Source organism: Pinus tabuliformis, chromosome 7 (assembly GCF_031772625.1).
Source record: "Pinus tabuliformis cultivar Carrire ecotype Pingquan chromosome 7, CPIR1, whole genome shotgun sequence".
Taxonomy (NCBI): domain Eukaryota; kingdom Viridiplantae; phylum Streptophyta; class Pinopsida; order Pinales; family Pinaceae; genus Pinus; species Pinus tabuliformis.
Window position 1 is genome coordinate 1,857,776,613 of NC_142293.1, and position 14,821 is coordinate 1,857,791,433.

At 36.7% G+C, this 14,821-nt stretch overlaps 1 pseudogene; it reads right to left on the bottom strand.

The window, feature by feature from the left end:
- LOC149255834 (putative carotenoid cleavage dioxygenase 4, chloroplastic) overlaps positions 1-14,821 on the bottom strand; it is a 103,871-nt pseudogene that overhangs the window by 33,725 nt on the left and 55,325 nt on the right.

Sequence of the window (14,821 nt, forward strand, 5' to 3'; positions counted from 1 at the left end):
GCAGGAGATTGTACAGAGAAGCACAATTTGCATACATCATTCGTGATGAGAAGAATCCTACAAATCATCCTATATATGCAGTGGACACTGATTTTGGAGCATGTATTCTCCAAATAGAAGAATCTCAGAGGGCCTCAATGCAGATCAGGAAACCAACAATTCAGGCCGAGGAAGAGCGAGGAAGTTAGATTTGGGAGATGTTCTTTGATGGAGCATGTTCCAAGGAGACTGCAGGAGCAGGGGTGGTGCTAGTGTCTCCAGAAGAAGAAAGCATTCAATTGTCTTTTAAGCTAGTTTTTAATGTGACTAAAAACATAGCAGAATATGAGGCTTTGTTGTTGGGCCTTAATGCAGCCAAGGGCAGAGGAATCAATAATTTAAAGGTATTTGGAGATGCTGATTTGATTATCCAGCAAGTGAATAAAACATTTCAGGCAAAGCACGCAAGGCTGAAAGCATATAGGGATAAGGTATGGAGAATCATAGACTCCTTTGATTTTTTCTGTATTTCATACATTCCTAGAGCCAAAAATCAACTTGTTGATTCACTTGCTATTTCTGTTATTCTATTCATCCCTACATTGCCTCCTAGACTAGTTTATGAAGTCCAAATGAAGTATAGACCATCCTTGCCTGACAATGTCCACCACTGGAAAGTTTTTAATGATGATGATGAGTTGAATAGGTTTCTGCAAGTCATTGATGAATTTTCAGAGTTGAAAATTGACCAAGATAATGAAGCCTTGTTAGAAAATTGCCAGTCCCAGCTTAGAAATAAGATTGGCAAAAACAACATAGTCCAGCTTCCTAGTAGCCATATTCCTAAGGGTCTAATTCCTCTTGAAAGACTGTTTGACCAGAATGATGTGCCTTACAAGGCTGCCCAAAAAGAGGACCAATCCGTAGTCTGTAAGCATGATATAGGAAGTCCAGGTCAGCCCAGATATATAAATTTGTCTACTCATTTGTCAGCTGATCAAAGTTCTAAATACTGCAAATTAATGAAGCAATTTGCTGATGTGTTTGCCTGGGAGTATAGTGATCTGAAAACTTATGATAAGAATATAATTCAACACAAAATCCCTCTGGAGAAAGACGCTATTCCTTTCAAACAGAAGTTGAGACCAATAAATCCCATGCTTCTTCCTTTAATTGAAAAAGAAATTAAAAAATTGTTGGCTGCTAAGATCATAGTGCCTCTCATATATTCCAGATGGGTGGCCAATTTGGTAGTTGTGAGGAAGAAGAGTGGAGAAATCAGACTGTGTGTTGATTTCAGAAATTTGAACAAATGCTCAAAGAAAGATAATTATCCCTTGCCCAAGATGGAGCATTTGTTGCAAAAGGTCTCAAGAGCTAAAGTGATGTCTTTCATAGATGGATTTCAGGCTTTAATCAGATTGTTGTGCACCCAGATGACCAAGAAAAGACTGCATTTACCACTCCTTGGGGCACTTTCATGTATGCCAAAATGCCATTTGGATTGATGAATGCTAGAGCCACCTTTCAGAGAGCTATGGATATAGCATTTGTGGGAGAGAAGGACAAATTTGTGCTTATCTACCTTGATGACATAACAGTTTACTCTAGCAGCCATCAAAGTCATCTACAACATTTGAAGAAAGTATTTCTGAAGTGCAGAAGGTTCGGAATTTCAGTCAATCCAAAGAAATCACAATTTGCTTTAGAAGAAGGCAAGTTGTTGGGACATGTTGTGTCTGCTGCAGGTATTCAAATTGACCCAGAAAGAGTCAAAGCAATTCAAGCTTTGACTATCCCCAGATCAAAGAAAGATATACAGTCTTTTCTGGGCAAAATTAATTTTGTCAGGAGGTTTATTCCGGATTTTGCAGAGCTGGTAAAGCACGTAACCTCCATGTTGAAAAAGGGAGCACAGGTAAGATGGACTGAAACAACAAGAAAATCATTTGAGTCCATTAAGAAGGCTATTATGGAGGCTCCCACTTTAATAAGTCCTGATTACAACAAGGAGTTCCATATATTTTATTTTGCCTCTGAAGATACCATTGCAGCTATTTTATTGCAAGCAGATGAAGAAGGTTCATAGCATCCAGTAGCATTTTTCAGCAAGAATTTGAGGGATGCTGAACTAAGGTATGATATTATTGAAAAACAGGGATATGCTCTTATTAAATACTTAAAGGCGTTCGTAGTTTATATTTTGAATTCAAAAATAATTGCATATGTACCCTCTGCTGCAATAGAAGTTGTCCTGACACAACCTAATGCTGATGGAAGAAGGGCAAGGTGGATTGCTAAAATGATAGAATTTAACATAGAGCTGAAGCCCACAAAGTTGGTCAGAGGTGAGGGGCTTGCCAAGTTATTGGCTGAAGAAAATTGCAGAACTTTAGACATTGATTTCCTATGCATGATGGCAGAAAATGGTCAGGCAGAAGAAGAGGAAATGGTTAAAACAGTAAAAGAACAGTCAGTGGCCGAGAATATAGCTTCATGTGATCGGTATGCTGCAATAATTAATTTCTTGCTGAAGCTAGAAATCCCTTCAGGCTTTACGCAAAGTCAAGCTAGAACTTTAAAGCTTAGAGCAGCAAAGTATTGCATTATAGAAACTCTGCTCTACTGGAGGGATCCATTTGGAGTGCTTTTAAGGTGTCTGGACAAAGAACAATCAAAAGAAGTCATGCAACAGTTTCATTCCAGCATGTGTGGAGGACACCATTATTGGAAAACTATTGCCCACAAAATTCTCAGAGCTAGGTACTATTGGCCCACTTTATTTTCTGATGTATTTGTTTTTGTTAAATCTTGTGATAGGTGCCAGAGATTTGAAGGAAAACAACAGTTGAAATCCCTGCCCCTAAAACCAATTCAGGCAAGAGGACCTTTTCAGCAGTGGGGTTTGGATTTCATTGGAGAAATCAATCCACATTCCAGTGGCCAGCACAGATGGATATTAGTTTCCACTGATTATTTTACCAAGTGGATTGAAGCAGTCCCTACAAGGAAGGCTGATCATAATGTGGTCATGAAGTTTTTGACAGAGAATATCTTTACCAGATTTGGTTGTCCACATAAATTAGTCACGGACAATGCAGCAGCCTTCAGAGCGAAAGAATTGGTGGCTATGTGTGATTCTATGGGTATTAAACTTGTTTATTCCACCTCATATTATCCACAGGGAAATGGTCTAGCAGAATCCTCTAATAAAAGCCTGAAAAAGATAATTAAAAAGCTGTTAGAGGACAATAAAAAGAATTGGGATTCAAAGCTCAAGTATGCACTTTGGGCTGACAGAGTGACCATCAAGAGATCCACTGGCAGTTCTCCATTCAAACTGGTGTATGGCACAGAGGCAGTATTTCCGATTCAATTTACTCTCCCTGAGGCAGAATTCCTTCAAGAAGAGCAAGAGGAGGAAGAAGACATGGAAAACAAAATCACTGATTTGACAGAATTACATCAGATTAGAGAACAGTTGGTTGAAAAAGCTATAGCACATCAGAAAAAGATCAAGGATGTTTTTGACAGGAAGGCAAAAAGAAATAATTTTCAGGTTGGAGACTTGGTCCTGAAATGGGATGCTTTGAAGGAGAAGAAAGGCAATCATGGGAAATTTGATGCTTTATGGACAGGGCCTTTCATCATTTCACAGGTTCAACGGACCAACACCTTCATATTGAAAAGTATGGGAGGTGAAGCAGTTTTTGATGGCCCAGTTAATGGGTGGTTTTGAAAATTTATGTTGTTTAAGGTAAAGAGTTTGTTTTTATTAGTTTTATGCGGACAGAATAGACTCCATGCCCAATGGAACGCTATGAATTTTGATTAGTTTCTTTTCAGCTGGAAAGGCAGTGGTTTGCAGGTTCTTGAGACCTTGCAGGGAGGATCTCATCCCCAGAAGGAGCCAGTGTTAGCTCTGTTATAGATTCAGTGTTTAAGGGTCAAAGGTAGGTTTGGTAGTGCTGATCATGCTCTCAAGAGGCTCGCAGCAGTGGATTTCTTCTTCCCCTTTATCCTCCTATTTTCTTCCATTACCCCTAATCCCCTCACAATATACGTTTAAACCCCATATAAAAAACTTATTATTTGTTTGCCCCAGCATTATGTTTTGACCCATATAACCCTACACATATAAAATAATCCAAAACTTGGGCTCGCCCCTAACCTGTCACATCATCCGTCATATCGATAATAAACTTGTGCGTTTATGCTGACCGTCTGATCATCCCGTCATATGATCCAAGGGTTATCGCTTTCCCCGCTCCACAGACATGCACACTCGTTAGCCTTCAGGGAAAGCAGTTTCGCCGCCATAGCTCCTGCCACGCGTCTTATTATTGTTGCATCGCACCCGCTGGTATGAAAACTATTGAGCCTGGGTAAGTGGTGCGATAAAACTGCTTCCCGCCTCCGTACCCGGGTCCCCTCGCGTTAACTGTCACCCTCCTTTGCCATTCTTCAACCGTCCGATCATCAAACTTGCGATCGGACGGCCCTTGTCCCTCGATTCCTATTTTCCCTCAATGGCTTCCATATGTCAATCCCCGCCGTCTGATTCATTGCATCCACGGCTAATATCTAATCGTGCCCTTGTTTGCTCTCAAGGCTGCTCGCCAAGTGATCCAGGCTATCCATCTCAATCATCCAACGACCATCATGTATTCCCAGCCATCTGTGCATTAATTCTTCACCCACCCGCATTCAACAAAGCACGGCCAAGGACGAGTAGAATGATCCTTGAGCAGTTCAATGACAATAGCGATTATGAAGATGATATTTCAACTGTTCAGGAGGGACACTGAAGTACAAAAGAGTCATTTTGTTTATTTAAAATAGTCAGAATGTAGCAGATGAGCCATGTCTAACTGTAAATGTGGTTGGTGATCCATTAAGACACCTCCACGCATACCCTAGCAGATATTTTTGTAAACAGATTCTATATATACTGAGAAAAACAATGTAATGAGTTTGATGAGTGTTAGATGAGTGCTAGTGTGTTGTAGGTTTCAACTTCTGGAGACTGTAAATACTGTGAGACCTGCAGCGTTTGGTCTTCATTTCCAACTAATACAAGCTTCTTTTGCTATCATTTGATCACTTTTCACTTCTTCTATGTTCCAGGCTGTGCCTGCTTTGCATTTATTTCATGTGCTGTGAATGTTTAGCATCAGAGGGGTTGTCATCCCGCCTCTGTGTTAGAATTTAGCTATATCATTGAAATTGCTTGTAGGTTTCTGTTGTTTTAATGCATAGAGAGCTGTCATCCTGTTTGTGTATTAGATAATAGATTTACAGACCTCTTAACTGGTTGCAGCCGACCATCACAGGGTCCTGTGTATCTGCTGGTGTGGTCAGTCTTCTCCATCATCACATTTTATTTAAACTGTGGGTAATTGGTGGTTAAAAGCCTTGTAGTTTGGGGGTGTTCACCCATGTCTGGGGTAAATCATAGTAGGAGTGGTTATCTGGCTTGAATGTGCAACATTTCTTCCATTCATCCATCATTTAATCCAACATTTTGTTGAATTTGTAATGTTCCCGAGCATCACTGATATACAACCTAGGTGAGTTTCTTGGGGTGATAACACAGCCCCTAGTAGTTAATTCACAATTTGACGCATATCCCTCACACTCTTGTAAGGTACAATGAAATTCAAGTGGTGAGTAATTTTTAGCACTTAAAATACAATTTAAACCATTCAACACATCAATTTAAAACAAAAGCTCTCACACCTCAGCATCGATCTTTGGATGTGTTGTCATGGCCATGAAGAGATTCATGTCGAAGTCATACTGAGTAACAATTTCAATGTTACCAGATTCCATGACCTTCATCATGTATGGTAGATTAGATTCCTCAAGCACCATAAGTTTGTGATTGAAATACAAGAGACTGGTAGATATAACATCAATATACATATTTAACTCTCTAAATATGTGTAAAAGAAATGTTTTGAAAGTTCTCCACAATTGATTTCAATGGTGCAATCTAACTCTTCTACATTTTGAAATTTTTGTTAGAATTGAACAATAATGTTTTAGCAAAATCATGGGTTTTTGCTCTCTAAGATGCATTTTTTAATACATAAATAGATTCAACACCCTAAAAAACCTTTGTACCATTCTGGATTATGTATATTTCATAACTCAAATTTGTGATTCCAACAAATCTCTATCACATATCTCGTAAAATAGACGAGAAAATATGAAAAAAAAAACAAAACATAAAATAATTAAACTAGAATTATTTATGTCACTATACAACTTGAAAAAAACTCAAATACTCAAATTAATAAGCTAAACTCTTTCCAACATCCAATGGCCAAACAACTTCAAATTACCAAATATTTGTAGAATTTGTATGTTTCTTTCAATAATACATCTAAATATTTATGAAAAATGCATTGAATTTCCAATATTATTAATGTTAAATACCCAACTTAACCTTATAGATGAAAATTTATTATTTTAAAATTAGTTATTTTTCATATAATTTTAAAATTTTATTTTTAAAAATAATTTTTGATTTTTTTTAAATATATAAATTCCTTAAAATTAAAGGAGATTTCAATTTTAATTGCCACATATATTAGTATTTGATGAATCTAAATAATATAAATTTTCTATAAAAAAAATTTGATTTAATTTTTTTTACTAGGTTTGGAGTATGTCTTAACGCTATTTATGTTTGGTTAAGAGCTTGTTTTCCTCGGAAGTTAGAAAACAGGTTAATGGCCCAAGACCTAGAGGCAACTGACAATATTGAAAGCTTGCCCCCTTATGGACCACCATCCATAATTCCAGGTGGCATGGTTTTTGTTGAATAACCGTAATGCTAGCTTACATTCATGAATAACGAGTAGTGTACTTATCCCTACTACTAGTTTGACAAATAAGTTATGATAGGTTTTCCCACTATACAAAGATTCAATTTTTTTACAAATTTCAAGATAAAATAACATCAATATAGCTAATTAGTGGTCAATTGAATAGCCAACTAGATTATATATATAAAATAATTGAAAAAAAGATCAACTAGCCATTTTAAATTTCAATTGAAAAAAATTATCAAGTAGCCATTTAAATTATTTATTTATTTATTTAAATTTATTGAAATTTGTAAAAGAATTGTGTTTATCCATATGTATATATTCATGAGAAATATTTTGAGGAAAATATAGGGTTTTGTGTTTTTGAAGGATGATGTAGATTCAATAAGGTTTGAAGCTACTACAATAATATTTATTATATTAATTGTTAGAAATTGCCCTAAGTGAGAAGAATAACAAATTCCACTTATTCTCGATCACGACCATGCTATTCACTTGATTCTGGGAAGTGTTCTTCCAAACATCAAACCTTACAGATATCCCTATGCCCATAAAATTGAAATTGAATGTATGGTTGCAGAAATGTTAGAGACAGGTGTAATTCAACCGAACAAAAGTTCCTTCTCTTCTCTAGTAGTATTAGTGCACAATAAGAATGGATCATGATATATGTGTCCACATTATAGAGAACTCAATAACCTCACTATTAAAGATAAATTTCCATTCCTATCATTAATGAATTGTTGGATGATTTATATGGAGCAATTTACTTCACCAAGATAGATCTTCACTCAAGATATCATCAAATTAGAATGAAGACAGAAGACATTCTGAAAACAACATTCAGAACTCATGAAAGTCATTATGAATTTTTGGTCATGTCTTTTGGTCTTACTAATGCACGTTCCACATTTCAAGGTTTGATGAATTCTATTTTCAAACCCTTATAGAATTTGTGTTATTATTTTTTTATGATATACTAATCTACAAGTAGTCTTGGAAAAATCATTTTCAACATGTTGATAGGGTGCTCAAACTATTGGAGGAGAAACAATTGTTTGCAAAACCCTCCAAATGTTTCTTTGGTTACAGGAAGTGTAATATTTGGTTCATATTGTATCTCATGAGGGTGTTAAGCTAGACCATAACAAAATTAAAGCCATAAAGGATGGAAACTCCCCACAACCTTTAGGCATCTTCGAGGATTTCTCGGGTTGACATCGTATTATCGCAATTTTGTTAAGAATTATGGGAAAATAACAACACCACTGTTTCCGGGAAAACTAGTGTCTACTCAGATCTGCTAGTCCCACTAAGACGGGTAGCTATCTTAGAAACACACAATTCAAAGTAACTTGCGTTTTCCTTTATGAGAGATAGATGAGAGAGAAGCAGAGAGCACACAACCTTAGTCTTTCGGTTGTCTCCTTGCTTGTTTCCTCTCTCCTTTGATAGAGCTTTCGCCACTCCTTTCTCACTTTCCCTGCTTCAAAGAACACCAAACAATGTAGAATCAGATGTACATTAACCATACAAATGCATACACAAATACAAGATTCAGAAATATACAAGTATATGGAGGAAAACTCAAATAGCTTTATTGATAGAAGTAGTAGAAGAGAGGATTACAACCCAACTGTCTGATCCAGCGCCATCCTCCCAGCATGAAAGCCCTTTTCACCTCGTGAAAAGCTAGATCATCCAACAATACAATGTCTCAAAGAGAAACCAACAACACTTCCTTACAAATTACAAAATTCAAGCCTCTGGATCTCTAGGATGAGGGATCCATATATAGATATTTGCAGGGGGGTGAGTCAGCTTTTGGGGTTTGATTAGTGTCATTTCACTGATAGTTCTTGGTTTCACTTGGAGATTTCAAGATCTCTTACTCATCCCTGGGTGAATTCAGGGAGGCAAGTGCCATATGAGCAGTTTCTAGAAGATTCTCTGAGTTTCCACCTAGAAAACTGCCTCTGCCATTTGTCTGCTCTCACTCATCGCACCCTACAGAAGGGCTTTTCAGTATGCATCACACCCTTTGTGTGTAATAGGTGAGATGCATCACACCCTTAGCACTGAGCAGTCTGTATGGTCCAGTTTTGACCAGTTCTGAGTAGTTTTTCAGGGAGAACTTCTGGGAAATGATGTAATCAGTTGACCTTGATCCTTTAGGGTATGAAACAACACTTTTAGGGGTTTAGAAGCCCTTGGTTTATGGACATATGTGATTGGGGTTGTAGTGCCCAAATATGTATATAACAACCACTAACAACATTACTGAAGAAAGATGCATTTTTTTGGACTCCAGAAGATTCAACTAATGACTTTGAACAGATTAAAGAGACAATGTGTCAAACTTTACTCTTAGCTACACCAGGCTTCACAAAAACCTTTATTGTGGAATGTGATGCCTCATGAAATGGCAATGGTGTTCTTTTAATGCAAGAAGGAAGACCCATTTATTTGAAAGTTGTCCAATCAAGGGAAATTATTTACAGAAACCTATTTATGAGAAGGAAATGTTAGTAATACTACGTGCTCTTGTTGATAAGTGGTTGTCATTGACGTCAACCCAAGCAACACCAAGTGTTGCCCCACCTTTTGTCACTCAATATGACATGGAAATTCATGGAATCTCGTGTTAGGATCCTTCTAGATAGATTCTCCTCAACAAGATGTTTCTGGTGGTATCCAACACGCCATGTAGTTCTTCACAGTTTGAGATTTATTCAAGGTTGAAGTCAAAGATCCAAATTAGTGGGGCTAAAACCCGAGAGGTCGTGTCATGGCACACATTTATTAGTTATAGTCATTAAATATTTATCTTAAGGGTTATATACTATTATTAATAAAATTATATTATTGTTGAATTTAGGCGTCTATGATCCATATCAAGCTTATTGAGAAGTGTTTTCGGCAAAAATCACATCAAAATTCATTTGTCAACGCGTTTCGAACCAACAAGTGTGGTTCATCGTTAGGACAAGCTGAAGAACCAGATCATGGTTGTAGGTTAAATAGAGAGAACCGATTATTCAACGGCTAGAAAGAAGCAACTACATTTGACCAAGGAAACGACTATACTGGACTGACCAAGAGATAGAGAAAGGAAAATTAATTGGTTAATTAATTAATTAGTTCGTTTATTTCCTTTTGTAATTAAATAGAACCGCTTGTATTTAACTAAAATAAACTTAAACTAAGAACTAATTAATATACTCTTTATTATTTTAAAACTACATAAACTATATAAAGACTTATATTATTATTATTATAGGATATATTAAGAAAAATTAATAAATGTTTATTAATTAGATAACCTAATTAGTTAGTTAAATATTTGACTTATTTCTAAAGTATATATATATATATATAATTTTTCTTCTCACCTGAAACTAAATAAAATATAAATTAAAGTCAATGAAGAATTATGGAAAAAAATATAACTATTTATAATTAGTTAGTTAATTCAATTATTAAATTTATTTATTTACTAAAAGTATAATGGGATAAGTAGGGATCAAACCTAATTTTTTATTATCAATTAATCAACTAATTAGTTTATATGTTTATAATTCTTTCATTTATGTTCAAGTATAAAACTTATTTATTTATGTATCATGTTCAATAATTAAGGCGTAAAAATTTTAGAACCTAATAACTAAAAACATCACATTATTAATTTTAAGCTAGAGAAAATATAAGTGAACTAATAATATTAAACTATTAAAAATATTAATAAAATTAATAAAATATTGAATAAAAATCAATAAGAAGTAAAGGGAATAAAGGGGAAAAAACAAATAATCCAGAAGACGAGGGGGAAAAAGCAGAGAAGAACACAATAAAAAGAACGAAACAAGGGGCGGGACGGGGACAGGGGCAGAGGGGAGGGTTAGGAGGAAAGGGCGGAGATCAAACAACTGCTAATCTTCCAACCATCATCAGTATTGAGATTTCTCTGACTCTTTTCAATTTCTATGGCCTCCCTAAACTTTCGGTGATGAGAAGGCACAATCTTTGCAATAACCCGGGCCTCCTCAATACATATATGATGCTTAGTCTTCTCCGTATGTTCTTCCAGGGTGGAAGACCGGGTCCTCCCATGTTTGATGTCGGTTGAGTGCTCATGAATCCTCTGATATATAGAGCACCCTGTCTCACCAACATAGGGGGTCCCACAAGAACATGGAATAACATAGACACCTTTCATGTCCTTTGGGTCAACATGGTCTTTGACCGATCTAAGGGAACTACGGATGGTGTTAAGGGGTCTAAAGGTTTAGGGAACATTACGCTTCCTAAGGATTCTTGCAATCTTATCAGTGGTCCCCTCGATGAAAGGGAGATGAACCCTGAGACTCGATCTTTAGGGTCTTTCTTAACCTTGGGACCTTTGCTAGATTTAAGGAAATTCATACCTTGGTGCCTACTATAACCATTATTAACAAAACATTAAGGAGATGGGCTTTCTTTTATCAAGGTTCTTTTCATCAGAGATTCTCAGTGCACGAGTAGCTAGCGTGTTGAGAACACCCAACTTTTGAGTAGGGAATGATGGGAGTTGGCATGAAGATATTGCTCAGTATGAGTTTTCTTCCAAAATGCTTGGTGGGAGAAAGAACTGTCATTGTTCTTCGAAATTAGAACATCAAGGAAAGCTAGACACCCATTAATTTCCTGCTCCATAGTAAACTTTATGGAGGAGGATTGATTGTTGAGATGCTGTAAAAATAGATCTAACTCTTCTTGGCTAGGTTTTTCCCTATAAAAAGTATTCTTCAAGGTTTTAAAGGCTAATCTTCCTCCTTAAGGCCAACGACCTTCCTAACTTAATCCATAAGGCAAATATTACTTGAATATTAAAAGTTTTTAGCTCTCATGGGACCCTCCCATCCTCCCATGGTTAGCTAATTAGGGAGCTCCCTTTAGCATATAAATACATAACCTTATACCTCTATTTCTCAAGCACTTTAACGAATGATCTTGTGAAGTAAAGATTCGAATTCTTTGGATCTTCCCTGAGCATCTAACGTAGGAATATTAGAAGGGTTCAGCTTTGGTTTGTCGTTCATTTTGATGGTCTCGTAAGGTTTGGTCATACTGTAGGTTGCCTTGCAAAAAGAGAGTGAAGTCTTTTGGCATCAAATTGAAAAGCAACCAAACTCACACTTGTTAGTGCTCGCTGTGATCATCTTATCACTTTAGACCCGTGATCATTATAACCTTCATCTACCAAGAAAATTTTTGTTTTTGGAAGCATAAGTTTGACTAAATTATATTGAAATATTGGCTCTTAACTATGTCGATAGCCCTATGCTTAAGAGAAGCTTGGTCTTATAGCAATTCACAACATAACCTCGACCTTAAAAGGTGAGCAGACAACATAACTTCAGGTACTCGGTCATCAAATTATCTCTGTGGCACGAAGGTTTATGCAAGTTATCCTTGCATCCAAATCCTATTGAATTGATATGAAGCATAGATGTAATGACTATTCATATCTATATATATTATACCTTCATTTAAGCTAACCAAGAAGCAACACTTCTATGGGCAGAGCAATACGGTCCTGTATGTATTGGTGATGTTATGAAAATAAGAACCAGAAATCACAGTCAATATTGGGAAGAGGCTTGCACAAAATTACTCTACTTATTAGAATGAGGATCATCTGCAAATCATTTACAACAGTATGGAAGGATTTCAGCTCATGTTAAGTTGAACAAATTAAGTATCAATATGCAGTAATCCAATGATTGATTTTGTTCACCATTTTATTCACATACAGATCTAGATCTGTGGTTAGAAAACAATATAAATTCAAATTTCTATTGTTCAAAAGTAGTATAGAAATATATACATATATACATACCTGTTATAGAGTTAAGCCAACATTATTTGTACAGTTAAAGATGGACAACAGATTTACTGAGTGATTATAACAATAATCTCATGTCATCGCAAAGGTTGACCACTTCCACCATAAAAAAAACTAAGATAATGCCCAACTCCAAACATTTTGAAGAAAATGGATCTCTAGATACAATCCTGTTTCTCAAACTTATGAAAACCTTCTCTACTGTGGAATGGGACAACATGGGTTCTCTACAGAACGTGCTCCACCAGGTACAAATTCACGGCAATCAACACGATCTCGTCGGCCTCATCCCACGCGTTGAGCGAATGGAAAAAATTGAAGCCGGGACTTCGAACCATTTCATCGTGGCCTCGTTCGTTGCGTAGCATGGGAGAACCCCGAGCTGTCAGACCTTAGCGGTGTCATAGCCCATGATAGAGCCACTACCGACAATCATGTCCATGGGGTCCACCATGATCTGGTTATTCGGAAATATCGCATACTGCTTCGTATGCTTCGTATGGCATGAATAAATGAAGACTGCAACATCGACAAGATTATGACATGGGGTTCTTTTTCTCCGGTAGGCGACCGTAATGGAAAGCAAAAATCTCTCGCGTCTCGGGGTCGATCTTGGGATGTGATGTCACGGCTAGGAGGTTTCAAACTTCAATTTGCCAAACTAGGTCCACCCATAAAAAATGGTCTTATGAGATGATCCCTCCACATTCTCGACTCTAAAAGCATCAAGATGGATGAAAAACAATGTAATGATCTAATCCAGATCACACCTCCCCATTTTCAAATGCTTTTGTTCCCCAAAAAATTCTACTGAAAGAGGTTAGAAATTTTTTCTTCCACCTTCTCTCGAGTGTACAATTTAACTTTTCCTAGAAGTTGTCCTTTCAACCCAGTATACCAAAGGTTGTTCATGTCTTGTAATTTTGGACACCTTCTACAAAATTGTATTCTTTGTTAACTCTACATGAGCATCTAGTGCCAAATCCTCTATAGAAGGTAGGACATGTTCCTCTTCCTAATCTAGCATGGAAAACTCATATGGTTTCAAATTATCTACATTTTCTACTGAGTAAATGCACATGGATGGGGGTATATTGATTTTATACACATTATCTCCCACCTTTCCAATATCTCAAAGGGACCATATCACAAAGCTTTGATTTTCTTTCAAAGATTGTGTAGCCTCTCCTTGTTCAATGTAACCATACTCTATCTCCCACCCTAAAGGAATTTTATTTTTTTGTGCCGATCATGGATGGAATTGTATTTCTCCCATGACTTCTATAGTGTCTCCTATACCTGTATCTAGATATTCCTCATATTCTCAACAAATTTTCTAGCCCTAAAGGCATTCCTTGCAAGATCCCCCATCAATCCTCCTTTCTATACATATGTCATATCGTAAGGTGAAGGTGGTAGACAACCTAATTTTTTTTCAAATGGGGACTTACTAGTAGAAGTGTGGATTGTTCTATTAGTGGTTGGATTGTTATATACCTCTTTAACTTTATGTTCATCTTCTCCCACAATGTAAGCCAAAATAAATTGAGAAATCTTGTGTCCTTATCTAAAAATTTCTTCCTAGTATACTAACTTGCACCCAAACCTGTTCAATGAACAAGTTCATTATTTCTTGGCCTTCCTAATTCTTTGTAAACCTCCCAAAAACTCCATGGAAATTCTTACCCAAGGATGAGTGGGTATATCCAAGGGATGATATAGACTCTACTTCCTATTACTAGGCTTGTTGTACAACAAAGTACACATCTTCTTATGAACCTATTGTAGCGGCTGCAACACCCTCCAAAATGTTCGCTTGCATCTAATTTTAGAGCCTTCCTTGGGTTTTTACTTGATGTTTGCAAACAGTCGGGCTCATCCCATGAGCTCGTGTTGAGTCTTTGCACCCTCCTCACTTGACCATTTGTCAGACATCTTTTAGTATGTTGTCCACCATGCCATGCTTGCGTTCATGCTCTGGTTATGTTCAAAGTTCGTATTCATGTGTACAAGTTATATTCTCTATGTAAGCATCTGTCACACTCACACATGAAGTTGTATGCAATTTCGCACAAGTGTCATCGCGGTCGTTCAACGCTCTATCTCAAGTGTCCCGCTTGTC